This window comes from Podarcis cretensis (assembly GCF_951804945.1).
Source record: "Podarcis cretensis genome assembly, chromosome: 16".
Taxonomy (NCBI): Eukaryota; Metazoa; Chordata; class Lepidosauria; order Squamata; family Lacertidae; genus Podarcis; species Podarcis cretensis.
Window position 1 is genome coordinate 31,873,301 of NC_137186.1, and position 27,433 is coordinate 31,900,733.

General features: G+C 47.4%; 1 protein-coding gene across 4 annotated transcripts in view; it reads right to left on the minus strand.

Moving 5' to 3' along the window:
- The window catches only part of GNB1L (G protein subunit beta 1 like), a 90,676-nt gene extending 70,868 nt beyond the window's left edge, over window positions 1-19,808 (minus strand). For 2 of the 4 annotated variants that reach the window (XM_079957072.1, XM_079957068.1), the window contains exons 1-2: window positions 19,705-19,808; window positions 17,099-17,178 (exon numbers count right to left, since the gene is read on the minus strand). The gene's annotated coding sequence lies outside the window, so the exon portion shown is untranslated. Of the gene's footprint in view, window positions 1-17,098; window positions 17,179-18,439; window positions 18,587-19,704 lie in introns of those variants that run through there. The other 2 variants (XM_079957069.1, XM_079957071.1) reach the window with 2 other exon arrangements.
- Between the last annotated feature and the right edge of the window lie 7,625 nt (window positions 19,809-27,433).

Genomic DNA, 27,433 nt, shown 5'->3' on the forward strand with positions numbered 1-27,433 from the left:
GGGTGTTGATTGATGATTTATCGATCCGTTACATGCTTTACCTTGCTGGCAGGAGATGTTTCTCCACCCTGACATCTACCTCTGTTTTCTAGTAGTATATATAATAACTATATTTAAAGACTCATGTAACTGAAGGGTTGGAAGTCTAGTCCAACCACCTGGTATGCAGGAATCACAGCTTAGGAATCCCTGGCAGATGGCCTTCCAACCTCTTTTTAAAAACCTCCAGGAAGGTAAGTCCATCACCTTCCAAGGTAAAGCCACCTCACTTTCAAACAGCTCTCACTGTCAGTATTGTCTTCCTAATGTTAAGTCGGAATCTCCTTTCTTGTAATAAGAATCCATTGTTATAGTTCCTATCCTCTGAAGCATGGGTAGGCACAAACTAAGGCCTGGGGGCCGGATCCAGACCAACTGCCTTCTAAATACGGCCCGTGGATGGTGCGGGAATCAGCATGTTTTTACATGAGTAGAATGTGTCCTTTTATTTAAAATGCGTCTCTGGGTTATTTGTGGGGCCTGCCTGGTGTTTTTACATGAGTAGAATGTGTCCTTTTATTTAAAATGCATCTCTGGGTTATTTGTGTGGCTCAGGAATTCATTCTTCCCCCCCCCCACCAAAATATAGTCTGGGCCCCCCCCCACAAGGTCTGAGGGACAGTGGACCGGCCCCCTGCTGAAAAAGTGTGCTGACCCCTGCTCTGAAGCAACAAAAATACCCAAGTTTTTCCCATCTTCCATGCAACAGCCCATCAGATATTTGGAGATGGCAAACATATCACCACCTTACAACCCTGTTTTGTTATTGGTCCGTTGCTTTTGATTTCCATTAACTATACTACTTGATGGGTATCATATACATTTTTTTAAAATACAAAACGGATTCTGAAATACATCCATCTGAAGTTGTTCGGAAGGCATTCAAGATGTTGGAAGGTTTGTCCTATGCAGAGACCGGATCCCTCATCATCACATCTCTTGACTCATAAAAATAAATTGCTTCAAGTATCTGAAAGGATGATCTCAGGAAATAAATGCATGTAATAAGCCTTTGGCTTAAGCTCTTCAGGCGGAACGGCTTGCATTCCCAAACATGCACTTGCCAAGGGAGCGCCCATGTGGGGGCGGGGCATTTGTCAGTGAGAACTGACGTGTGGGCGGAGCTTAACCCTCCCCCACACCACCACATCAACCACATCTGCACATATGCTCCAGCCTCAAACACACTTTCCCCTCAACTGGGCTTACTTCTGATCGCCAAGCCGCCACAGGAAGAATGGGCTAAAATGGGCAGGGACGGGAGAGCAAATCTGTAGGAGAGACCTGGTGACCAGGGGTGGGGGGGAGAAGACTAAATATCCTCTAACCTCCCTACCAATTATCACTTTTAAATGCCTTGGCCTGAGCCGGCCCAACTATTAGACAGAGTCAGGAGGCCGCCTTGGGCAACTGGTTTTTGGCATCATGAAAGGGCAAATTTATTACCACTATATTTTTACTTCTGAGGGTAAGGGTGGGTAGCCTCAGGTGCCAAAACTTGGGGACTTACTATGTACTTTTGCAGGGACACTGGTCCTTCTGCCTCAGACAGCAAAATATCTTGGCCTGGCCTTGGCAGGAACCCTGTGTTTGCCTCATAACATGTGCTTTATTCATTTGTTTAAGCCAGCCTGCCACCAATGTGCTCAAGGTGACATATGTAGCTGAAACTACTCAGTTACTTCAGATAGTTACAAAAGTTGTTCCAATCACCGGTCATATCAGAAGTCTTTTTAGGCCTCGTTGCCTCTATGCTCAGTCAACTTAAGGTGGCAGTGTCAATTCTATGGTTGGGTTCCTGATTTCTGAACGTCTGATATAGCAAACAGAGACACCTGAGAAAGAGCTATGGGCCTGGCTTCTCAAGGGTTGTCCCCCCAAAAGTGAAAAAGGTGAGGGGAGAAACACACTCCTGAGCATGGGTAGGCAAAGTAAGACCAGGATCCGTCTCAATCGCCTTCTAAATCCGGCCCACTGACGGTCTGGGAATCAGCGTGTTTTTACATGAGTAAAATGCATCTCTGGGTTATGTGTGGGGCATAGGAATTTGTTCACCCCCCCCCCAAAAAAAAATATAGTCCGGCCCACCACAAGGTCTGAGGGATAGTGGATTGACCCCTGCTGAAAAAGTTTGCTGACCCCTGCTCCTGAGCTTCTCCAAGGATAATTAACGGCATGACAAGGATGAACTGCTCAGCTGGCAACACCCTCGCCCAGGTGTCACTTGGCAGTCACTTGGGTCCAAAGTATAACGAAACACCTATAATATTAAGAAGTAGGTGTCAGGGAACTGCCATCGGAAAGACAGGAGGTGGAGGGGCTCTCAGAAGTCAGGAGAGACTCAGCAGCAGTGGAAGGCAGCAGCAGGGGGAGAGTGGGAGATCAGGGAGAGAGAGAGACGAAGGAATGGCTCAGGGAGTCTTCCAGCGATAACAGCGGAGAAGTCTCAGGTCCTCCCATAGGTACACCCACTCCTCGCCGGAAACTGTCGCGCCGAGAATCCAGACGACGCGTTTCCGTCAAGGAGCTTTTATGCTGGAGTAGATTCCGTAAACGCCCACTGTCGGATTCTGCCAGCGACTGAGGGAGCCATGCTTAAGGGCTCCGCTAAAAACAGAGCCTTGCTAAGTTGAGCAAACTCTGAGGGACTAAGCTTTACGCACAAGCAGCTCATCATCCCATCACAGCAATCCGACAGTCTCTGAAAGCCGCTTGTGCAAAAGAGGCATCATGAGCAACCCAACCGGAGCAGGAGACGCAGGAGGAGCTGGAGCGGGTCCAAGCCTGGAAGAAAGGTACAGGATGTTGGAGGTCCAGCTAGCGCTGCAAACGGCTAGGCTCGAGGAGAGGAGGGCTCAGGATGCAGAAAAGGGGAAAGCCACCCCACTCACGAGGAAGGTGCCAGGATTAGTGCAGAAGTTTGGGGGGGATCCCAGGAACTATCAAGCCTTTAGAACAGAAATGCAATATGCCCTCAATCTGCAGTTTGATGACTTTCCCGATGAGGAATCGAGGGTAGTGTTTGTGATTGGCCATCTCGAAGGAGGGGCGAAGGACTGGGTGAGACCCCTGATGGCAGCTAATAATGACGCCCTAAAGGACTCGAGGAAGTTTTTTCGCGCCATGGACCTGATGTTTTCCAGCGAGATTGAGCAGGGAGTGGTGCGCAGACAGTTAATGGGGTGTAAACAGGGGAGCCGATCTGTCCGTGAGTACTGGACTGAGTTCACCATGTTGATCCATAAATTGGGATGGGACCTGTCGCCGGAACCCATACAAATGCTCTTTGAAGAAGGGCTATCTTCGGCGGTGAAGGACGAACTTTCCCGGGCGCCCAGGGCGGAGTCTATGGACCAGCTGACTAAATCAGCGCTGGCCATAGGAGCACGCCAGGAGGCGAGAGCTTTGGAGAAGCGGGAAGGGAAGGGGGAACGTTGGAGGGATTTCCGCATTCCAGAGATTCCCGAGCAGCATTCCCTGCCAGTAGAGCCGATGGAAATTGGAACAGCGCGCGCGGGGGCAGTTTCAAACCCCAGTGAAGGGCGGAAGAAGGAGGGAAAGGGCGCCAAGAAATGTTTTCTCTGCCAACAGCCAGGTCACTTTGCCAGAGTCTGCCCACAAAGAAAGGAATGGCAAGGGATGGCGGGAGCTGTTGGGGGGGAGGAGGAGGGAGTTAAGGAGCAAGTAAAAGCCAACGCCTGGCTGCCACCATCGGGGCACAGCAGCCAGGCCAAAGAGCAGTGAATGTGCCCACGCCGGAACCACCAAGACCAGCGCTTGTAATAGAGGTGTCGCTAGAGCTGCCAAACGGACACCCACTAAAGATAAAGGCGCTATTGGACTCAGGCAGCTCCTGTAATTTTATGAGTAAGGAGTTTGCAGCCGAACACCAGATACAAACTATCCCTCTAAGTAACCCTTTGCAGGTGACCACGATTGATGGGAGGGCGCTGTTGGGAGGAGAAGTTAACCAGCAGACTGTCCCAATGATAATGAGGGTGGCAAGACACACAGAACTGATAGCGTTTAATGTGGCCACCTTGGGAGGAGCGCCCATTATTTTGGGAATGAGCTGGCTGGCGCTGCATGATCCGCTAGTGGGATGGCACCAGAGAGTAGTCTCATTTGGGTCAGCACACTGCCTGGCACACTGCAAGGAAAGGGAAGCCCAGGTGGGAGCCAAGGCCACCCTTGCAGGGATGGAAGTAGCTGATAAAGGGAAGGTACCACGACAATACGCCGACCTGGTTAACGTCTTCAGCGAAAGAGAAGCAGATAAACTGCCCCCCGCACAGACCCTTTGACTGTCAAATTAACTTACTCCCAGGAGCACAACTGCCAGTGGGCAAGCTATATGCAATGTCAGACAGTGAGATGCAGGAGTTAAGGGAGTTCATTGACAAGAATCTCAAGCGAGGTTTCATCAGAGAGTCACGAGCGGTGGGGGGCAGCCCAGTGTTCTTTGTGGACAAAAAAAATACTAATAAACCCAGATTGGTCGTGGACTTCCGGGCCCTAAATGCAGTGTCAGAACCAGTGACTTTCCCCATGCCCAGAATCGATGACATTTTGACCCGGGTGAGGAAAGGGAAAATTTTTACCAAGCTGGACCTAAGGGGGGCGTATAATCTGATACGTATGAGAAAGGGAGATGAGTGGAAAACCACTATGTTCACCCCCTTGGGGGCCTTTGAGTACCTCGTTATGCCCTTCGGCCTACAGGCGGGCTCGGCTTGTTTTCAATCGTTCATGAATCACGTCCTGGGACCATTGCTCTACAAGAACTGTGTAGCGTTCTTAGATGACGTCCTGGTGTACTCAGAGAATGAGGAGCAGCATGTGCGAGATGTAAGAGAGGTACTGAGCAGACTGCAAGAAAACCAGCTGTGGGTAAAACTGGAGAAGTGTCAGTTTCATACCAGAGAGGTGGAATTCCTGGGGTACCGGTTGTCAGACAAGGGATTGGCCATGGATCCCAGCAAGGTTCAAGCGGTACTGGAATGGAAGACACCGAAAACTAAGAAAGACGTGCAAAGGTTCCTGGGCTTCGGAAACTTCTATCGGAAGTTCATCAAGAACTTTGCCCACTTAACGGCGCCCATCACTGATTGTCTTAGCAGCAAGAAGAAATTTGTCTGGACGGAAGAGGCGCAGCGAGCGTTCGAAAGATTAAAGAAGGCGTTTGCGTCGGAAGAACAACTTTTGCACGTGGATCTACAGCAACCAATGAGAGTGGAGACTGACGCCTCAGACCGAGCGGTGGGGGCTGTGCTTCTACAGCCGGGAAAAGATACGTCGGAATGGAGACCGTGTGCCCTCTTCTCGAGGAAGTTGAACAAATCCGAGAGGAACTACACCGTATACGACCGAGAATTGCTCGCCATTCATGAAGCGTTCCGGAGATGGCGACACTTGTTGATTGGGGCGCAGCACAAGGTCCAAGTGCGGACCGACCACAAAAATCTGGAGTACTGGAGAACTGCCCGAGTACTGAACCAGAGACAAGTGAGATGGGCCCAGGAGTTCTCCAAATTCCATTTTGAAATTTGTTACGTACCAGGACCAGAGAACGTAAGGGCGGACGCTCTCTCTCGAAAACCTGAGTATTTAGAGGGGGAGGGAGCGCCTGAGGAAAGGCATATCATCCCTGAGGACCACTGGGTGTGTGGGGCGGCATTGGTGGGGCAAAGAGAACTGGTAGAGGGCACCGAGAAAGATGAATACGCCCAAGAGAAACTCAGAGAACTCAGGGGGACAGGGGAGAACACAGGGGGGTTTGAGGAAAAGAACGGGGTCTTGTATTACAAAGGGGCACTGTACATACCCGATGGGGAACTGAGGGGTAGAGTGCTCCAGCAGTTACACGACAGCCCCACAGCGGGGCACTTCGGGCAGCACAAAACCATGTGGTTGGTTACCAGGGAGTTTTGGTGGCCCAAGGTGAGGGAAGAAGTACGGGAATATGTTAGGGGGTGCGACAGGTGCCAGCGAGCAAAAGGGGAGAGGCTGGCACCAGCGGGGCTATTGGAACCCTTACCCACACCAGAAAGGCCATGGGAGGCAGTATCCATAGATTTTATGACGGACCTGCCAAAATCCAAAGGGAAGACAGCTGTCATGGTGGTGGTAGACCTATTAACTAAGATGTGCCATTTTATAGCCTGTTCACACGCGGTCACAGCGGAAGAAACCGCCAAGTTGTTTGTAGAGCATATTTTCAGGTTGCATGGCGCCCCCTTGAGGGTGGTCAGCGACAGAGGGAAACAATTTACTTCCAGGTTCTGGAGGAAGCTCATGAGCTTACTGCACGTGGAAGTCAATTTTTCCACTGCCCGGCACCCAGAAACAAATGGGCAGGCGGAAAGGGCAAACGGGATTTTACAACAATACCTGAGGTGTTATGTAAATGACAGAGAAAATGATTGGGTAGATAAGTTGGCCCTGGCAGAATTTGCCTACAACAACGCGGAGAATGTGTCCACAGGGATAAGTCCCTTCCTGGCCAGTTATGGGTGTCATCCCAGGGCATTTCCAGGAGAAGGAGGGGAGAGATGGAGTGTCCCGGCTGCGGAACACTTTGTTGAAGAGATGGAAGCGATCCACCGGCAACTCCAACTTAACTTAGAGAGGGCCAAGGAAGAATACAAAAAGCAAGCAGACAGAAGCAGAAGGGAAGGTGAAACCATAAGGGTGGGGGACAGGGTGTGGCTATCCACCCAAGGACTGCCGTTCAAGGGAGGGTATAAGAAATTGAGACCCAAACGGCCGGGACCCTTTGAGGTCATACAACAGGTCAACCCGGTGGCATTCAAACTCAGATTGCCCAACCACATGAAACTGCACCCAGTATTTCACAGGTCTCTACTGTCGCCATACCGAGAGGGGCGAGAGTGGGGGGAACGTGAGAGGGAGGTTACTCAAACACCAGTCATAGAAGAAAGGGAACGCAACATGCATGTGGCAGAAATCATTGATTCCAGGTGGAAAGGGAATCAGGTGGAGTATTTAGTAGAATGGGAAGGGGAAGCGGAGTCGGAAAACACATGGGTACCGGCAGAGGAGGTCAATGACGAGGTTTTAATAGAAACGTTTCATCAACCGTTTCCAAGGAAACCTCAGCCCGTGGGACGGTTCAGGAGGGAACACTTCGGCACCACCGATGAGGAAGAGGAGTTTGAAGGGTTCCCAGAATCAGGGCTGGAAGAGGGAATAGACTCAGACGGGGAAGAGGACACAAGGGGAAGAGACGGGAGGCAGTGGAGAGAAGTGTTTGAATCCTCTGATGATGAGGAGTGTTCTTTCCGGGGTTTTACATCCTCACCGCCAGCAGGGGAGGGGGCGGGAGGGGGTGAAGGGGGCCCTGGAGGGGAGGTGGATGTCAGGGAACTGCCATCGGAAAGACAGGAGGTGGAGGGGCTCTCAGAAGTCAGGAGAGACTCAGCAGCGGCGTAAGGCAGCAGCAGGGGGAGAGTGGGAGATCAGGGAGAGAGAGAGACGAAGGAATGGCTCAGGGAGTCTTCCAGCGATAACAGCGGAGAAGTCTCAGGTCCTCCCATAGGTACACCCACTCCTCGCCGGAAACTGTCGCGCCGAGAATCTAGACGACGCGTTTCCGTCAAGGAGCTTTTATGCTGGAGTAGATTCCGTAAACGCCCACTGTCGGATTCTGCCAGCGACTGAGGGAGCCATGCTTAAGGGCTCCGCTAAAAACAGAGCCTTGCTAAGTTGAGCAAACTCTGAGGGATTAAGCTTTACGCACAAGCAGCTCATCATCCCATCACAGTAGGCGAATTATCCCAAGACAATCCATCACAACACACAGCGTCAGGATGATTCATTAGGACAAGGAAACACTTGTATTAATGAATGCACACATTCAAAGAGCGATTAGGAAAGCCCTCGTGTTTCCATCCAGCAGTGACTTCAGACTCTGAAAGCAACAAGTTTGGATGAATAGCTTTTGACTTTCTAAGACCAGGGGTCCATCTTCATCATGGGATGCCCATCCCTTACTATGGGACGCGGGTGGCGCTGTGGGTTAAACCGCAGAACCTAGGACTTGCCGATCAGAAGGTCGGCGGTTCGAATCCCTGCAACGGGGTGAGCTCCCATTGCTTGGTCCCTGCTCCTGCCAACCTAGCAGTGCGAAAGCACTTCAAAGTGCAAGTAGATAAATAGGTACCGCTCCAGCGGGAAGGTAAACGGCGTTTCCGTGCGCTGCTCTGGTCCGCCAGAAGCGGCTTCGTCATGCTGGCCACATGACCCGGAAGCTGTACACCGGCTCCCTCGGCCAATAAAGCGAGATGAGCGCCATAACCCCAGAGTCGGTCATGACTGGACCTAATGGTCAGGGTTCCCTTTACCCTTTACCTTTACCACCTCTTATTGTCTCCTCCTCATCATCAAAAATTATTTAAGAAAGAAAATATCTAAGGTTACATAATGTAAGAAGACCCCACTTGATCAGACCAATGGCCTATCTATTCCAGCATCCTGTTTTCACAGAGGCCAACCAGATACCTATGAAAAACCCACAAGCAGGACCTGGACACAAGAGCACTCCACCTGACTGCAGTTTCCAGCACCTGGTATTCAGAAATAATGTTGCCTCCATCATGGCTAGCAGCCATTGAAAGCCTTTTCCTCCATGAATTTGTCTAATCCTCTTTTAAATCCACCCAGGCTGGTGGGCATTACTGTTTCCTGTGGAAGCGAGTTCCACTGGTCAGTCACCTTAAGTCAGCATGCAACCCCAGTGTAGCTTGTGACCCACTAGCTGAGAATCAATGGAAGACCAAGGATGGAGAACATCTCCAGATGTTGCGGGACTGAAACTCCCCACATCCCCAACCATGATGACCGGAACAGATGAAGTCCAACTGCATTTGGAGGCCCACGGCTGATGGGAGATGGAGGCCAACAACATCTGGAAGGCTTATGGTTCCCCCAACTGTGATACAGAAAAACATGGAACAAGCTCAAGCTTTGTCAGCCAGTGGCTAAATGAAGTGAAATATTGTTGGGCTAAGGAAAATAATGAAAAGCCTAATCTGGCTGTGCATTTTTGGATGAGCATTCCAACTCATGTGCCTTTCGGTTTCTGGGAAGATTACATAAAAAAGGAGTTTCTCCACCCTCTCTCATGCGAACCATAAAATAGATTTATGGCCCAGGTTGGGGAAAAGAATATTTAGGAAAATAATGCATCAAACTCATTTATTTTTACAACCAGGATTTTCTTTCTAATCAACACAGAGCCAAAGTTTAGCCTTCCACTTAATACTCTGGTTACTCTTTCTACCATCAGCCTTGCAGAACAGACGGCTTCCCTGGGGAAACTGCTGCAGCTGTGTGGGTTTGGAAAGTCTTGCCTAATTTTTACTTTCTCTTGAAGTACCGAACAAGATGCAACAGGGAGGGTACTCAATCCTCGCAGAAAACATTTGGCCTGGGACAGTAAACCTGAGACTCATGGTTGTTGGCGTTCATTGGGACTGGTTGGGTATAAGGCCAACAACAGGGGCAGCCATAACAAATGACAGGCAGAGTCAATTCTAGTTCTGTCGCCATCTTCCTCCCTGCTGAGTTATTTAACACTGAGGCTAAGCAACAGTAAGTTGACAGCCAAATGCCACCTTCTGGACTAGCTCTAAGAAAGAAGGCAGTCAGGTTGGGGCTGCCTGACTTTGGTGGGGCCGTATGTCTGGAAAGCTGCCAGCAGAGGCTGGGTAATTCACCCTTATGGAGGAGACAGGGAATGACTGACAGCTCATAAACACCACCCATTCAAACATCATCATGTGATTCATCCAGAGCTCTTTATGCCCAGTCCCAGGTCCACCAGTAGTCCGGCTTCCACAACCTCGGCCCTCCTGATGTTTTGAGACTACAATTCCCATCATCCCTGACCACTGGTCCTGCTAGCTAGGGATCATGGGAGTTGTAGGCCAAAAACATCTGGAGGGCTGAGGTTGAGGAAGTTTGCCTTAAGTGCTTTTGCCAGGCTTGAGCGTGTCCTTGAACTGTGATAACATCTCTTGCTTGCCTGGATGAGAATGGAGAGATGGAGGAGACAATGTCATATAAACACCTGGCAATTTTTTTGTATCTGAAATACTGCAGCTAAGAATTGCACATGTTGCTCCATCCACTTTTGCCTCTGGTCCCACTATCTGTGCTCTCCAACTGAGCTGGGTGCTTCCCTCTAACACCTATGGGGGAGCTATGGGTGCGCCAACACTTCTGCCCCCGAAGAACATTCCCCAACTACCTCTGCAACATCAATACTAACAGAGCCAGCATAAGACCCATCAAAATGCAGCCACTGTGTACGGCCAAACCAAAGCCCACAGAACCCACTTTTGTCCATGTTTAAACAAAGTTCCTGGGAGAGAAATTTGTCCTCAAGTCTCAGGAAGATCGAGAGCTAAAAAGTGTTTTCATAGGTTCATTTTATTCTCATTTTTAGGGGGATCACTTTAACTGCTCCAGAGAGGCTCATAATTTTGAAACGGCTCAGGAGTTTAAACAATGGATGTTGAGCCTGTGTTAATTTGAAACCCTCGACTCATCCTGCCAACCTCATTTTTTTTCATACGTTAACGTTTTAATATTAAAGAAGCAGTAAATCCATCCATCTGGGTGTGTTGGATCAAAGTAATATTCCTTCCTTTTCAGATCACAGACACACACCAAAAAAACAAAAAACACTTGGGCTAGATTGGATATTTATGCAAATTTCCACTTGATGGTGACTTTTTTATATATATAAGCAAAAAAGAGAGAAAGGGGGAAAGTTTGAGTGTTGACTTTTTCACCACTCAGAACTTACTCCTGCTCCAATAGGGGCAGAGCACATTCATCTATCTTGGAAAAGGGAATCCTGAGAATTAGTTGTTTTTTCTTGACAAAAGCCAACTCGTTACAGCTGACTGGTTCACAGTTTTTAGGCTGCCAATGAAACAGATCTATGTGTGTTTTTTATGGATAAGCTTATGGAAAATCTTCACCCTGAGGGACAAAAAAGAAATTCTATAAAAAGACACGAGAATACGCAATACAATAGTGTCTGCAACTCATGGTTTATACAGAAAGAACAGGAAAACGTCTGGCTAGGAACCTTAACATCATGTGAGGGACAATGATTTAAGGTTATGAAGAAAATATTACAGTGACTGAATAATCGTGTTACATTTAAATAAATGAAGAAGCTGTGTTCAGACAAATGCCCTCATATGCTAAGCACGAGTGTGTGGAGTACAATAACTTTATAGACTTTGTAGGGAAGGGGGCAAAGTTTGGTGGGAGAGCCTGTGCCTTGCATGCGAAAGATCCCAGGTTCAGACCCTGGCATCTTCAGGTAAGGCTGGAAGCAACCCTTGCCGAAAATCCTAGTTAATTTAGGTAGGCAATACTAAGCTAGATGAAGCAGCAATCTGACTCAGTATATACCGTACTTTTCTGTCTATAAGATGCCCCCATGTATAGGACACCCCCCCCTATTTTGGGGGACTCAAAATTAAGAAAATGGGGGGAGATGGCACAGAGTTGTTGAGCTGTTTTCAGGGGGGATTGCCAAAAATCGCTCGCCTGCCCGCGTCGCAAAATCCGCCTCCCATCTGTCCCCATCGCCAGCAGAAGCTGCCAAAATCGCCTGCCCAACTGCCAGAGCGTCAGCCACCCATTGACGCAGCAACCAATAACACGTACAATAGCCGCTGACAGCCGTGGCAGCAAGCAATCAAGGAGAGCCCCACTTTTTGGCATGATTATTAAAGGAAAAAACATAGTCTTATACGTGGAAAAGTACGGTATGTTCCTAGATAATAAACAGAGTCTTTCTGTATGATCAGCACCCCATTCAACTACTGTTTTCATTGCTTAACCCCAAATATTAAAAGATACAAAAAAGAGAGAGATATTATCCAAAGCTCATAAGTAATTGGTAAGGTTTATGAGCTATGGCCAGCCTACAAATTTTTGGGCACCAAATCACAAAGGCAGGCTGCAGTGTTTACAGCACTATCCTAGACAAGTCTACTCAGAGTTAGATCCCAATATCTGGTGCCTTTCAGATGTTTTGGCCTATAGTTCTCAGCAGCTCAAACCAGCAGCAGGTGGTCTGCTGTCAATGGGAAGCAATGTCCCACCTGGACTGTCAAGAGGCAGCATTCCTCTGAATGTCAGTTCCCGGGAATAACAGGTGGGCAGAGTGCTGCTGCATGCATGTCCGGCTTGCAGGCTTCCCACGGGCATCTGGGAACAGGATCTTAGACTACATCGGGGTCAGCAAGGCTTACCGTGCATGGGCCAGATCACTCCCATGGAGATCCTCTGTGGGCCGGACCGGCGCAGTGTGATGCTGGAAATCGCGTCTGGTTATGTCTGCGGCGCCAGAAACCACTTCTGCGCATGCTCAGATGCCAAAAATCATGCCTGCACAGAAGTGATTTCCCGTGTCTGGGCATGCACAGAAGTGATTTCCCGAGCCGCAGACATGCGCAGACGCGATTTCCGGCATCTGGGCATGCACAGAAGCAATTTCTGGAGCCGCAGAAGAGAGTCCCCATGCTGTGCTGTGCCAGTTTAGCACAGCGCATGGGGACTCGCCAAGCGGGCGGCTAGGTTCAGGGGCGGCTCATGGGCCGGTTAAGAAACCCTCATGGGCTGCTTCCGGCCCATGGGAATTAGGTTGCTGACCACTGGACTCCATGGACCATTGGTCTGATCCAGCAGGCTCTTCTTAGGTTCAAAAACATAATCTGAAGGTTGTTCTCTAAATCACCAATAAATTAATTGCTTACTACAGCAGCTATACTCTAGTTCTCATCTCCTCCTAAACTACAATACTCTCTAAGCGGTGATTTGACCATTTCACCATGAAAACACATACTGAGAACCAAGCCTTTCAAGTTCCACCAATCTCAAACGGAGCAATCTAGGCCCATATTTAAACCTCCCATTGAGATCAATGGAATTTAGAAGGGCTTTTCTTGCCTGGATGGTAATACTGCTCTTTAACTCCACCCTTTTCAGCAAGGTCTTGAACCACAGGGTTGGCAGTTAGCATTCAAGAGTCATAAAAGAGAGAGAGAGACCATCAAATTCAAATTGCACAAAATTATAAGGTGTGGGTCACTTGTTTGGGCATTTACAGGTCACTGAGATTAAATATCTGGGAGGTGTTTTGATATGATCTCATGGTACAAAGATCCCAAGCACCAGCTGCTAGCAGAGCATGTTGTCCTCTGGAGCCCTAATGACGCCAGTTCAAGACGTCTACAAAAATTGCATTTGTAATAGTCCAAACCAGCTGTTTTAATCAGGAATAAAATTGGTTTGCATATCCATCAGCATTTCATAGGCTTTTGACCCTATTGATCAAAGATATTTAAACTAAAACCCAAGTACACTGACTAGGGAGTAAACTGTATTGAGCAAAACACTTAAAAACATGCATAGGATATTTGCACAGTGCAAGTGCAGTGGTACATTTTACGGAGGATGAGGCCTCATTGAACCCAGTGGGACTTAACCTCCAACTAAAATGGACATACAATTGGGCTCTGCTAACCCCCCTCCCCCCCAAAAAAAACCCCTGTACCTGCTTACACTACTACCCTCCAAAACGCTGTTTTTTTTTTCCCTTAGCACAAAATGCCTGCATCAGTGTAACCTGTTAACCACATCCGAGTGATCCTTATCTCGGCTTAATAAGCAGAAATATGAATGAGCCTTTTGCCTGCCCAAGTAAACTCTTTGTTCCTCCCTTCGCAGTGCAAGTGAACAAACCAGTCAAGATACAATTGCCCAAACTCTCCTACTGTGAAATAAATGACATTAGCAGCCGCATCCCATGCATGCTTGCATAGAAATACAGAGTTCAGAGGATCTTCCTAGCACATGTGTTTAGGACCGTAGCCTAGGGCAGGCTGGAGGATGTTTAGTTGAGATGGAGGGGTCCCTCTGCACTGTGCTGCCTCAACCAGTGAGGGAGTTGCTCAATGCACCCGCCCAGAAGCCAGCTGCATTGTCGATGGCGATAGCACAAATCCCTGAAAAGGGTGTTTCAACCTGAAAGCTGGCACAGCAAAAGAGGAGGGGTTTTTTCCCTTCTTCCCCTGACCTTCTGCACAGGGGTTTGGAGTGCTCTTAAGATGATAATTCCGAACTGGGACAAGAATGCTGCCTGAAACGAAACTCTTCATTGCGCCCAGTGGAGGCTGGTCCGCCTTCTTATTTGCAAAAAGGTCTTTGGGGTGGCCCTGCCTGACAGCTTTCACCTCCTGAGTCTCAGTGTTGCCCTTCTAGAACCCAGGAGGGAAGAGGGTGGCGATGAAAGTAGAATTCGTTGGCTCTGCCTGCCATTGCCTCTGGCTCCACCTACTGTCTGGGTTCCCTGCCTGTCCTAATGGGCCCCAGCCACTACTGATCACATGTGTGCACACATATTCTGATGTATAGTGGTACCTCGGGTTAAGTACTTAATTCGTTCCGGAGGTCTGTTCTTAACCTAAAACTGTTCTTAACCTGAAGCACCACTTTAGCTACTGGGGCCTCCTGCTTCTGCAGTGCTGCCGGAGCACGATTTCTGTTCTCATCCTGAAGCAAAGTTCTTAACCCGAGGTATTATTTCTGGGTTAGTGGAGTCTGTAACCTGAAGCGTATGTAACCTGAAGCGTATGTAACCCGAGGTACCACTGTACTGCTCCTGATTTAAGTTACCTTGCATGTCCAAACATCCCTTAAAATTTGTTCCTGCTTATTTGCAAAGGACCCAAAGGCACCGGAGAATGCTTTGTGCAAAATTACACATTTGGATGCGCTTATTATCTTGGCTCACTGCCTAAAATGAGGTGCGCCGAGCAATATTATAAGCTCAGGTAAACGAGGCAAAAAAATCAGCAAACTGATTGACCTAAAAAGGAAATGCTCCAGGTCATGGGCAATTTGCATTCCCCCCCCCCAAGCCTGCTACAAGAATTGATGAACAGATAAAACTACAGGAATATTATTGCATCCCTACTTGTAAGCTTGAAAACAACCATTCGCCTGGAGCAAGTAAGAAATCATCTTTACATGACCAGGCAGGGAAGTGCATGTAGCACATCAGAGAGTACACAGAACCTGCATTCATCTGAACCCCTTCTCTGTGTGTCCCCCTCTGATGTAGCTGTATATGGTTGAGACACAAGGACAGGCCTTTTTAGTGGTGGCCCCTCACTTGTGCCCAAGCAACTTATTTGCTCATGCACTTATTGTTGGTTATTAATACCGAGCTTAAGGTTATACAGTGGTACCTCGCACCACGAATGCCTCGTAAGATGAAAAAATCGCAAGACGAAAGAGTCTTTCGTTTTTTGAGTTGCTTCGCAAGACGGATTTCCCTATGGGCTTGCTTCGCAAGACGAAAACGTCTTGCAAGTTTGTTTCCTTTGTCTTGCAAGTTTGTTTCCTTTGTCTTGCAAGTTTGTTTCCTTTTTCTTAAAACCATGCATTCAGGGGGTGCAGTTGCGACTTGACTTCGAGGAGCAACTCATAGCATGCGGTGTGGTAGCCCTTTTTGAGGTTTTTGAAGACTTTGGTGATTTTTGAAGCTTTTCCAAAATCCGTGCTTCGCAAGACGAAAAGAATCGCAAGATGAAAAAACTCGCAGAACAAATTAATTTCGTCTTGCGAGGTACCACTGTAATTTAAGCGGCTGCTATAGATGGAATTTGACATAATTTTTACTATTTCAATTCTCTGTTTCATTGGTTTTTAAAAAATATTTTAATAAAAATTTAAATATATTTTTATTGATCCTTGATCATACTGATGAAGGGTGGTACGGCACCTTCTGTTTCTACACCTGCTGAAAACATTTCCGTCCTGCCAGGCCTATGCAAGAAATTAAAAATACATATTCCCAGAATGGTTAATTGATGCCTGTTTTTAACTTTCTTATGTAGTTTTCATTGTATGGTCTTACATATTTTTGCCGTACACTGCTTTCACATAGTTTATTAAACAGCAATCTATAAACAATTTTTAATAAATAAACAATATTTTGAATCAACCCATCTCTTAATGGCCTAAAACAAGACCACCAGCTTAATGACTTTAACAGAAGAATAGACAAATTCATGAGGGACAAGGCTAACATTGGCTATGCTCTGCCTCCACGTTTGGAGGCAGTACAGTGGTACCTCGGGTTAAGTACTTAATTCGTTCTGGAGGTCCGTTCTTAACCTGAAACTGTTCTTAACCTGAAGCACCAGTTTAGCTAATGGGGCCTCCCACTGCTGCTGAGCCGCGATTTCTGTTCTCATCCTGAAGCAAAGTTCTTAACCCGAGGTACTATTTCTGGGTTAGCAGAGTCTGTAACCTGATGTGTATGTAACCTGAAGTGTATGTAACCTGAGGTACTACTGTAATTGTTCTGAATACCTATTGCTGGAAACTACAGGGGGGAGAGACTCTTGTGCCTGGGTCTAGTTGAGAATTTCCCAGAAGGATCTACAGTGGTGTCCCGCAAGACGAACGCCTCGCAAGACGGAAAACCCGCTAGACGAAAGGGTTTTCCATTTTGGAGGCGCTTCGCAAAACGAATTTCCCTATGGGCTTGCTTCGCAAGACGAAAATGTCTTGCGAGTTCCTGCGGGGTTTCCCCCCCCCCTTTTCCTAAGCCCTAAGCCGCTTATCAGCTGATCCGCTAAAAGCCGCTAAACCGCTAATAGCGCTAATCCGCTAAGCTGTCAATGGGCTTGCTTCGCAAGACGAAAAAACCGCTATACGAAGAGCCTCACGGAACGGATTAATTTCGTCTTGCGAGGCACCACTGTACTGGGCCACTGTGGGAACGAACAGGATGGTGAACTATATGGGCCCCTGGCCTCATTCAACAGGCAGTGGCGGAGTTTCATGCTCTGGCACTGGGGGGGAGGGGCGGAGAGCAGGCAATGCGCTCCCCCCGCACACCTCTTCCTCCGCCAGTGTCAACAGGCTCTTGTGTTCTTGTGGACGAGCAGATATTTCAAAAATTGCAAAAAGGTTCATTATTTTAAGCCCAAATACTTACAGAAACTGTAGTTGGCAGGCACTAGTGCTTGAAGAGGCAACATCCCTCCTCTCTCACACACTTGAAAAAACATGCATTGTCTAAAAGAAGGAAAATTATCTATTAGCTACTGAACCATTCACTATCATCTCTATCCCTCCTGATCGCCAGATTCACTTTCTGCAAGTGCTCCTGTTTCTTAACTGGCATCAAGGGGCAGGCAGAAATTCACTGTATGTCAATGAAGAAGATGACACCTGTTGGATTTTTGCCCAACATTCAGTTGGTAAGGCAAGGGGGAAACGCTAGGGAGGAGGGAAGGTTCAGCAACAAATCCTGCCTCGTACCCTATATTCACAAGGAAAGACCACACCTTTTGGATTCCTGCCTTGCTTACTCCTGTTAGAAACACAGCTTCACCTTCAAAGGGTGTATCTTTATTTGGTTATTTAAGAAAATTATTCCCCACCCACCATATAAGCTTAGTTTTTACCCCCCCCCCCACACATACGCATACACTAGACAGCAATAAAACAAAACAATAGAAAAATAATAAACATGGTCAATGCAACAAATGATCTAACATTTTACAAGCCTGGGAAAATGAAAAGGCTTTTGTCTGACACTGTGAAAGCATGAGAGTCACAAGCATCAATGTGCAGAAGGTTACCACCAGTTCACTATTGGGTTTAAGCTTCTTTATCATTGTATTAATGTTATTTTACTTAGATGGAGGAATCCTTCTCATTTTATGCTGGAAAGCCCTCACCCAGAATATCTAGAAGGGGAGTAATTCCTGTTGGGTTTGTTAACCTCTTGTTAAAGCCACTGTGGTGTCCCATCTGTTGAACACCCCTCCCATTTCAGGTATGTCTGGCGCCACCATTGTTAGTTTTCCAATGCCAGGCTAAGATATATTTATGTGCACAGGCATTTTAAGTTTTGTAAGCTGATCATTGTTCAACCCGCTCTGTTGTTTTTAGCTGTCCTGTTTGTTTGATGGTGTTTTGTGTTATGTGTTTTTGCTTATGTTATGAGTTGCTTAGCTGCTTTTATTTCCTTTTCTATTCCATTCCATTCCCTGCCCTGGTATTCATATCCTGCATCACTGGGCAGGCAGGGAGGGGGTAGCATGCAGCCCAAAGAGCGCTGTGCCATATACACTAAAGATGCCAGCTCTACCTGATGGATTCCTGCTCCACAGCTGCAAAAGGCTCAGCTCTGGCAGCAGGAATCCAAAGAACGCCCCTTACCAAATAAAATAGCTCTTGTCGCTGCAGGCAAGGCAACACCTGTTGAATTCCCTGCGTCAAGTCCCCCTTCCACCCTATAACACTGCAACCTTTCTATAGGAAGTTGCACCTGTTGAATTTCTCCCTGCATTCCAGCTGTTGAAGGCCACGCCAAAGTAACAACGGAAGAAGAGTGGCAGATGAAAACAATGGACTTTGTGGAACTGGCGAAGCTGACGGGAAAAATCCGAAACCAGCACGATCAAATATTCCAAAAAGACTGGAGTAAATTTATACAACATTTGAAAGATCGTTGTAAGCAATTAACAACACTAGGAGGGTTATCTGAAGACCTGTAATGAGAAGGTTTTTTTTTACCTTTCTATATTTATTTAAATTTTGAGGTATTTAGTAATGAGTTATATTAGAATTGGAAAATATATAGAATGCTGTGATATAAAGGTTAGTTTTGAAAGCCAAGAGGTGGGAGGGAAGGAAGTCGACAGGCTCTAAAGAGCCAAAGAAGTGGATAATAACAATGTGATTAGGTAAAGGTAAAGGTACCCCTGCCCGTACGGGCCAGTCTTGACAGACTCTGGGGTTGTGCGCCCATCTCACTTAAGAGGCCAGGGGCCAGCGCTGTTTGGAGACACTTCCGGGTCACGAGGCCAGCGTGACATCGCTGCTCTGGCGAGCCAGAGCCGCACACGGAAACGCTGTTTACCTTCCCGCCGGTAAGCGGTCCCTATTTATCTACTTGCACCCGGAGGTGCTTTCGAACTGCTAGGTTGGCAGGCGCTGGGACCGAGCAGCGGGAGCGCACCCCGCCGCGGGGATTCGAACCGCCGACCTTTCGATCGGCAAGCCCTAGGCGCTGAGGCTTTAACCCACAGCGCCACCTGCGTCCCTAACAATGTGATTATATATGTTTAAATGGAAAATTAATAAAAATTATTATTATTTTTTAAAAAGGCCACGCCAAGTGGGGGTGGATGGGCTGAGCAGAGGACCACCATGCAACCCAAAGCATGCCTCGCCAGGTAAGGTTAAAGGCTTGACCTGTTGGGTTCCTGCCTGCCTCACAGCTGCTAACTTAGGCCTGCCAGAGGGGGAGGAGTATCCAAAGAGTGTCGCATTATTGGAGGCGTCAAAGCCCACCCCCCTCACCACAGACAAGGCTAGACCTGTTGAATTTCAACCTGCTCTGCAGCTGTAAAACCATAACTACGGAGCGTGGGGGGAATCCAAAGAAGGCCTTACTGGGTAGGAGAATGGCCTCCTCTCCAACAGGCCTCTCCCCCCCCCCCCATTAACTGAAGCACAAGAGCCCCCATTCGCCCCTCCCCACAAATATCCCTCCCCCCCCCCACTCGCTAACTACATTACATTCCTCACCCATGAGGAAGACGATCGATCGGCGATCTGCAGGCGATGCCTGCCCGGCTGCACAACCCGCAGGACGCAAGGCTTACGCATGGAGCACAGAGAAAGAGAGAAAGAGCGCGCCGACAGCACCGTCACGTGACAGGGACTCCGGGGCGGCTCGGCTGCCTCTGCAGCAAGGCTTTCCCTGCTCCGCGGCGCATGCGCGGGCTTGATTCCTGGGCTGGGCTGCAACCCGGCGCGGTGGAACGTTGAGGAATGTTGCAAATCTGGAGTTTTGGAGGGCGGGCAGGTGTTAATGGGGGCGCTAGCAAAGGGGGGCGTGTGGGAGGGGGGTATTTAATTGGCAGCTATGGCATTTAGCGGTAGGTGGAGTTGGCCGGTTGCAAAAGGAAAAGGGGGACACACTCGCTGCGCTTTTAATAGTTGTGTTCGCTCGATCAATCAATCAATCAATCAATCAATTGGAGGACAAGCTGCCTGCACCTGTAGAATCTCCCTCTTCTCCGCACTGTTCTGCACAACTGTTAAAGAGTGGCTGGGGAAACCCAGCCAGATGGGCGGGGTACAAATAATAAATTATTATTATTATTATTATTATTATTATTATTATTATTATTATTATCATCATCATCATGGGCGGGGTACAAATAATAAATTATTATTATTATTATCATCATCATCATCATCATTATTATTATTAAAGGTCCAGTAGCCTTTGCATTTTTTTGCATCTGGTCACGCTAAAAAGTAGAGCTCCTACATTGCACGCAAAAAGGCTCACTGTTCATTCTTCCAGTGAAACTCTTTAAGTCTCAAAGCTGCCAGTTTGCAGTACATTTCTCAGCTAGATAGAGACCACTGGTCTGACTCTGTAGTAGAGAGCTTCCTATGTGAATCAGCCCTTTTGGCAAAAACGACGAGGACTGGAATCATGGGGTTGTATCCAGCTAAGTCCTGCGTAGCTTCATTGACATTAAGACTTAAGTCACATCCATTGACTTCAGTGGATCTAATGAATAATGTCATTAGGGGATGGACCATAGTTAAATCTGAGAAGAGCCCTGTTGGATCAGATCAAAGGCCATAGAAAAGGGTGCATGATTGATTGATTGATTTTCCATTCCACCTTTCCTCCAAGGAGCTCCGGGTGTCTGACCTGCAAGACAAAAATGTCTACAGAACCCTTGGCTACTGAAGGCCTGCCCCCCCCCCAGGCTGTGGGTTCACCAGGCAGTGGTCCTTGGTGCTTGGGAGCCCATTTAATTTCCAACAATGCCCCTTAAAAAACTCCGAGAGGGGAAAAAGGGGTCTCCTAAGCACTTTTAACAAACCACTTCCCAGGATTCTTTGGGGGAAGCCGTGACTGTTTAAAGTGGCACGGTACTGCTTTAAATGTATAGTGTAGGTGGGTCCTGAAGTTGTCTAAACCCCTTTCAAGCCATCTTAAGTTAGCGACCGTCACAACATTTTGTAGTCACAAATTTCACATTGTGAACTGTGTGAAGGATTGCCCTTTTGCATTTCCTGAATCTATGCAGTGGTACCTCGGGTTAAGTACTTACCGTAATTCGTTCTGGAGGTCCGTTCTTAACCTGAAACTGTTCTTACCCTGAAGCACCGCTTTAGCTAATGGGGCTTCCTGCTGCTGCCGTGCTGTCGGAGCACGATTTCGGTTCTCATCCTGAAGCAAAGTTCTTAACCTGAAGCACTATTTCTGGGTTAGCGGAGGCTGTAACCTGAAGCGTATGTAACCCGAGGTACCACTGTATTCAGCTTCATTGGATGGCCCTGAGTTCTCTTGAGCAACTTTCTCCACACCCTACATCATTTTACATACCTTTATCTATCCTATTAATCTTTTTTCCTAAAGCTAAAAACCCCCAAAATGTTGTAACCTTTCCTCAAAGGGGAGTTGCTCCAGCTCTTTGATTCTTTTGGTTGACCTTTTCCAGGTGTACAATACACTTTCTGAGGTGTGCGGATCTGTGCCCGGTAATCATCTTATTGTTATTTTTATTAATTATCTTTATCCCACCCTTCCTCCCAAAGGAGCCCAGGGCAGCAAACATCAAAATGGCAAAACTACCAGTAAAAAACAAACAAAAAAAAATTAAAACATTTTAAAAGCATTTAAAAGCAATCACATAACTCACAGTTACTAATCGTTGCCATGATTAGGGTCTTTCAGCCATCAAATGCCTGGGTAATTGGGAACATTTTAAAATTTCTGCTGAAAGTCAGGCATGAGAGAGGGAGAGATGAGCCTCACTAGAGAGGGCATTCCATAGATGAGGAGCCACCACCATGACGATCCTGTCATGGGTCAGTGCCAAACAGGCAACAGCCAGAAGTGGCATCAGTAACGGGGCCTCCCCTGCCAACCACAGGGCCTGAGATGGTTAGGTACTTGGGTCCACTGAGCCTCTTGGGCTTGCCTATCAGAAGGTCGGCGGTTCAAATCCCCGCGATGGGGTGAGCTCCCATTGCTCCATCTGCACAGATGCGATTTCCGACGCCGCAGAAGTGAGTCAATGTGCTGCGCTGGTTTGGCGCAGCGTGTGGGGACTCGCCGAGTGGGCAGCTCATGTGCCCATGTGGCCCATGGGCCTTAGGCTGCTGATCCCTGTCCTAGTGCGACACCACAGAAAATCGGGATGGAACGGAGTGTCCCAGAGATGGGCAGGGCTGGCTGGCAGATTCTGATCAAGAGTACTCCCTGCTGCCACATTTTCCCTTTTTTTTTTTTTTTTTTTTTTGTCGCATCGGTCCCACTTGTGTTCTCACAGCACAATGCAGCTGTTTGGCTAACCGGTGCGTATTCATTTGCTGCGAAGCAATCTGTGGTTTTTACCCACACACCATATTGAGCCCTTGGTCCGTTTGTGCCGTAGATATTCAATTTACTCGTGTTCGTGTTAAGGGCGGGGGGATGGGAGAGAGTCATAAAAACGATACCCATGCTTTAAACCACTCAGAAGCTCTTCGGGGGCAAGGAGAAGGGACCCCAGGTTTGCAAGCGATACGGCAGTACTTAGCTAACGCTCAGGTTTCGACGGCACCCTCCCACCCCCTTCCCTTCCCTTGCTCCCCCCAGTGGTTCCTTTAGTCTTTCTGGGAAGCTGCCAAACACCTGTGCAGCAAAGAGTGCAACAAATATTCTTGCTGTTTAATTTAGCTTTGCACAGAAAAGGCTGCATTAGGCCTGATGTAGGCCTAATCCCGGCCCTCTAAAGAGGTTTAAAGCGCTCTGGTTTCACCTAATCCCGAAACCTAAGCCAGCATCTTTGAAAACTTCCATGACACCACAGAATGAGCAAATAAAGGGGCAGTCGACTATTAAATTATTAGAAGGGACACAGTGTGTCTTTTGGATTTTCAGACTTAAAGTTCTCCCTAAGGAGCTTGGCCGCGGCCACAGTAAGAATGTTTATTTTGCAGACAACAGGGTGGGGGTCTCGCTGACGGTTTATTATGCCGTGTCTGATTGCTTGGGTGGGGGGGGGGGGGAGAGCGAGAGAAGAAAGAAAAAGTGGTAATATCGCTGTGTGGTGGTTGGGCATGTCGAAGAAAACGAAAGAAGGAGCATGTCTAGACATTGCAAGCTTACAAAAAAAAAAACACCCCTCAAAAACAACCACCCTGAGCTGGTTTCTTATTTTATAGATCGTTCAAACTGTCCAAAATGCCACATTTGAGCCTTTAAGCCTGATTCCTCATAATGCTAAATACGAGGGCTACTAAACAAGCAGAAAGGGAGCTCCTGGCAGCTTGCCCTAAGAGCGGCAGATTGAAGCACAATTTGGCTGGTAATTGGCAATATGGACCTATTGTTTTGCAGAATAGTAAAGGAGGACCCCTGCTGACAGGCAATTTAATGTGCTTAAAAAAATAAGGTTGGGTTAGAACTTTGTAGGGAAAGGAGGCATCTGAGAGTTCTGCAGGCACCCTGATGGGTGGATTTGGGGTTTTTTGCAGGCATTCAACGCATCAATAGCACATTAAAAGGTAAAGGGACCCCTGACCATTAGGTCCAGTCGTGACCGACTCTGGGGTTGCGGCGTTCATCTCGCTTTATTGGCCGAGGGAGCCGGCGTACAGCTTCCGGGTCATGTGGCCAGCATGACTAAGCCGCTTCTGGCGAACCAGAGCAGCGCACGGAAACGCCGTTTACCTTCCTGCCGAAGCGGTACCTATTTATCTACTTGCACTTTGACGTGCTAGGTTGGCAGGAGCTGGGACCAAGCAACAGGAGCTCACCCCGTCGCGGGGATTCGAACTGCCGACCTTCTGATCGGCAAGTCCTAGGCTCTGTGGTTTAACCCACAGCGCCACCCACGTCCCTAATAGCACATTAGTGGTGGGTTTATAGTGGGTTTAAGGGAGCTGAAAGTTGTTCGAACCCCCGTTCCCCTCCAAGAACTACAGTTCCCAGAGTGGTTTAACAATCAGTTCCTCTTCATAAGGTGCACTGGGAATTGTAGCTCTGACTAGTGGCCTCCTAACAGCTCTTAGCACGCTCAACAAACTACAGCTCCCATAATTCTTTGGGGGGAAGCCACAACTGTTTAAAGTAGTATCATAGCACTTTAAATGCATGGTGTGAATTCAGCATTGCTCAATTTATGGTAGCCAGTCTTTACCCTAATATATGCCTTATTTGTACACGTTACCCACTGAGAGTCGCCAAGATACAATCACAGGTGGCTGAGATCAAGACCTGTCAATCTAGTAAATTGTATGCTTCTTTTATCCCATTGTAGCTATGGTTTTCCCAGTAGTGATGTATAGAAGTGAGAGCTGGAGCATAAAGAAGGCTGATCACCGGAGAATTGATGCTTTTGAATTATGGTGTTGGAGGAGACTCTTGAGAGTCCCATGGACTGCAAGAAGATCAAACCTCTCCATTCTGAAGGAAATCAGCCCTGAGTGCTCACTGGAAGGACAGATCCTGAAGCTGAGGCTCCAATACTTTGGCCACCTTATGAGAAGGGAAGACTCCCTGGAAAAGACCCAGATGTTGGGAAAGATGGAGGGCACAAGGAGAAGGGGATGACAGAGGACGAGATGGTTGGATAGTGTTCTCGAAGCTACCAGCATGAGTTTGACCAAACTGTGGGAGGCAGTGGAAGACAGGAGTGCCTGGCGTGCTCTGGTCCAGGGGGTCACGAAAAGTTGGACACAATTAAAGGACTAAACAACAACAACAATCCAATCCCTGCCAAGATATCTGGTAGATTTACCAAATGTTAAAATGAGGATAGCCTTTGCCCAGGCAAGACTAAACGTCCTTCCATCAGCAGATAGGACAAGCCGACATAAAGGAGTTCCTAAGAAGGATAGAGCTTGCAGCTGCAACTCTGTTATCAATAGAAGTCATAATTCATGTACTCCTTCAATGCCCTTTCTGTGACAATCTCAGAAACAATCACATCCACCCATTGCTAAGATCGCAGGAGGGAAGGTCGTCTCTTGCAAAGACCTGTCTTTTGCTGTCCAATGTTGAGAGATATATATCCTACACTTGTAGTTTCATGGTGAATTTTGGATATAATGTAGATGTAAAAGATTTGGATGTTATAAAAGATGGAGGAGGAAATGATTAATAATAGGGACCACAAATGACAGGAGGGAAGTCCAAGAGATTCTTTGGAATCTTGTTTTTATGATGTATGTTGGATATATGATTGGAAAACTTTAATTTGAAAAATCAAATAAATTGAAAGAGAGAGAGAGAGGCTTTAGATTTAGAAATATAAATTTCTTGTTAAGGCTTTACAGATTCATGTAGCAAAACTTGAGGTGAGGACGGAAAATACTATATTTTTCTATGTACAAGACTATGCCCCCCCCATTTTTTAAGTTTAAAATTGGGGGTCGTCTTACACACGGAAAGTTGCAATTATTTATTTCTTGATTTGGGGCTCAAAAAATAGGGGTCATCTTATACATGGGGGGCGTCTTATACACGGAAAAATGCGGTAATTCATCCACTAGGGCTCAGCAAGTGGAAATGTAAACCATTATTAGTAGCAGTATTCCTGTTGTTGTTTGTGTAAACACAATGCTTGCTAAACACAATAAACGAAACTGACTTTTGGAACTGACACATTCCCCAGCTGGAGGATGACATTGCAAAATTCGGAGAAGTGCCGGTTTAGAACAGTGCCTGTATTCCAGTTCACATATTGCTTCGGAAAGAGCAAATTGGGTATTTCCATCTTTAAACGTGAACGGAATCCTTAGCTACAGATCATTGTTTGTTTGGAATGAAATAAGCCATGACCCTGGGTTTGGACCTAACGCTAAGCCAGGAATCATGGTCAAGACCAGCACATTCATGGTTTACTGCAGGCATGGCCAAACTTGGCCCTCCAGATGTTTTGGGACTACAATTCCCATCATCCCTGACAACTGGTACTGTTAGCTAGGGATGATGGGAGTTGTAGTCCCAAAACATCTGGAGGGCTACGTTTGGCCATGCCTGGTTTACTGTGATATGTGGATGAGGCCACTATGGAGTGGGGAAAAGTGGCCCTACAGATGTTGCCGAAATATGTGCCTCCCATCACCCCTGACCATTGGCTGATGGGAGTCCAACATTGGGGGGGGGCACAGGTTCCCCTTCCCTGCATTACATGGCTGATTAATTTAATAATAGTAAAGGTAACCCTGACCAGTAGGTCCAGTCGTGACCGACTCTGGGGTTGCGGCGCTCATCTCGCTTTATTGGCCGAGGGAGCTGGCGTGAAGCTTCCGGGTCATGTGGCCAGTATGACTAAGCCGCTTCTGGCAAACCAGAACAGCGCACGGAAACGCCGTTTACCTTCTCGCCGGAGCGGTACCTATTTATCTACTTGCACTTTGACGTGCTTTCAAACTGCTAGGTTGGCAGGAGCAGGGATCGAGCAACGGGAGCTCACCCCATCGTGGGGATTCGAACCGCCAATCTTCTGATTGGCAAGTCCTAGGCTCTGTGGTTTAACCCACAGCGCCACCCGCATCCCAATAATTTAATAATACAATGCTTTAAAAAAGAAGAACTGGTGGGAAATCTTGCAGGAGAGTATAGCAGTGGGGACGAGGGGGGAATCAATCACTGTTGCCAGCTGAAATGTGTTAGTAGGATCTTTAAAAAAAAACCTTAATATGTGAGCTAGGAGGATCTATTAGAAGGACACTACAAGATATGATAACCAGAGTACAGTTGATTTATAGCATAGGAGATGCAAGTGACTTGACATTATAGTGGAACTTCTCCAAATGGTTTAAAAGAAAAGGAGAGGAGGATTTTCTACTCCCTTAGTGGGTAAAGAAAAACACAGACAATGCTATCAGCTACACAGTCAAGGCCATCATCATAAAAGGATGGAAATATTTGAGAGCCTAAGTGGGAGTTTTCTTTCATACATGACTGTTCTGCTTATGAAAAGAAAATAGAACAGGCACTCTGAACTGGAAATTAAATGGTGGAGCTTAAAGAGCAAATCCATCAACAGATACGCTAGATATGAGGCCAGCCTGCAAATGGAGTCAGTGGCTTGGTTTCCATACTCGGTTCTCAGTTTGCTAAACTCAAGGCCAGCCAAAGACTTTTTGCTGCTTATGGCGGACACTATTCTAGTTCCCTCCATTCCACATACATTATTCAGCTGGAGTGACAGTTGAAAATCATGTCAGTATATTACCCTGTATGGCCATTAAGATCAACAAATCAGACCTGGTTAGTCTTGCCACAACC